Source organism: Buceros rhinoceros, unplaced genomic scaffold (genome assembly GCF_000710305.1).
Source record: "Buceros rhinoceros silvestris isolate BGI_N320 unplaced genomic scaffold, ASM71030v1 scaffold9677, whole genome shotgun sequence".
Lineage (NCBI taxonomy): Eukaryota > Metazoa > Chordata > Aves > Bucerotiformes > Bucerotidae > Buceros > Buceros rhinoceros.
The window spans coordinates 20778-22233 of NW_010422757.1; positions in this window are offsets into that span (position 1 = coordinate 20778).

The window sequence follows — 1456 nt, forward strand, 5'->3', positions numbered from 1 at the left end:
CCAAAGGGAAATACAAGTCGCCTTCAAACGCTCTTTGTCTGCCCTCGCAGCTTTGCAGCCTACGCAGAGATCACTTGTTAAAGCATTTAAAAATAAAAAAAACCAGCCCTGCCACCCATCAGGCTGCATTGGGAACCTCTGCGTGCTCTCACCAAGATCTGCATATTTTAAAAGCTTGGCAGGAAGAGGGCTCCAAACTACACTGTTAAATGGATTTCACGCAGAACGCTCCTGGTCCACAGCAACCGCTGGGAGAGACCCCAGCCCTGCGCTACGGCTCTGCCACCAGAGAGCCGGGCTCAGCCCTGGAGCTCCAGCTGCTCCTTCTCTTCTGCCGGGGAAGCCACTTGGCCGCCCTTTGCTTCTGCTTAACTTGCCACAACTGGGGATTAAAAACAAAACCCGACTTCTTCTGTCAGGTGGTGGAGCAGGAACAATTGTCTGGGAAGAAATTTAACCACCCTGGAGGAAAGAGCTACCTCCAGGCCTTGTTTGTGTCCCCATGTGGGATGGGATGGATAGTGCTCGGATCCTCTGGCCACCCCAAGTACCTGAAGGGTGTCTATCAGGCTGGAGAACAACAGAACCTTTTTAGAAGAGTTCAGGCCTGAAAACACACCCAAAAAGGGCAAATAAGTGGGAGGAAGAGGTGATGGTGGGGGCCAGGGTTAGGGCTGCTGCAAGCACCCTGCATCCCCTGAACCAAGGATGTGTTTTGAGGTGGCATCCAGGGCTGAAACAGGGGAAGGGAAAGGTCCTGAAATACAAAATACAAGGAAAGGAGCTTGGGAACGGAGGTACGAGGCTGCGCAAGCCTCTGCATTGCCCAGTGCCCCTAAATAAACTCAACACACAAAGCACTGGGGAGGCAGTTACAGCCTCCCAGGGCTGCGTCCTGCAGCAGAAACTGCCTGCTCTGTCCTCGCTCCCACCCTTCGGTGCCAGGGGTGCCACGTTTTCTCTCCAATGACAGCTACGAAGGACAGGGGAGGAGGAGGACAGCTCGGAGAGCACCCCCGACATGATGCACATGCCTAGACAAGCTGGGCAGCCCGCGCTGGGGACTACCTGGGGATGCAGCTCTCTGTGCAGTCTGAAACGCCAGGCAGCAGCTTTCCGAAAGGCACTTTCCTCCCTCTAATGCAATAAGCCGAGCCTAGGCGAGCCCTTGGCCTTGCCTTGGGAAGGCTCTGCCAAGAGCAGGCAGCTCCGCTCACGCTAACCTCGTGCTGCCTCCTCTGAGCACATTAGAGTTGAGTCCAACACGCTGCAAAGGCTCATCTTAAACTCCCCAGTGGCTGCTGAAACAGTCCTACGTCCTAATAGGAGGCACACTGCGAGAGAGCAAAGCCTGTTCATCAGGCAGCTGGCTGCCAGGAGAGAAATCTTGGGGATCGCTCTGGTTCCCGCCTCCCGGTGCACGGCAGCCAGCCGCCCGAACTGCCAGACTGCGCTG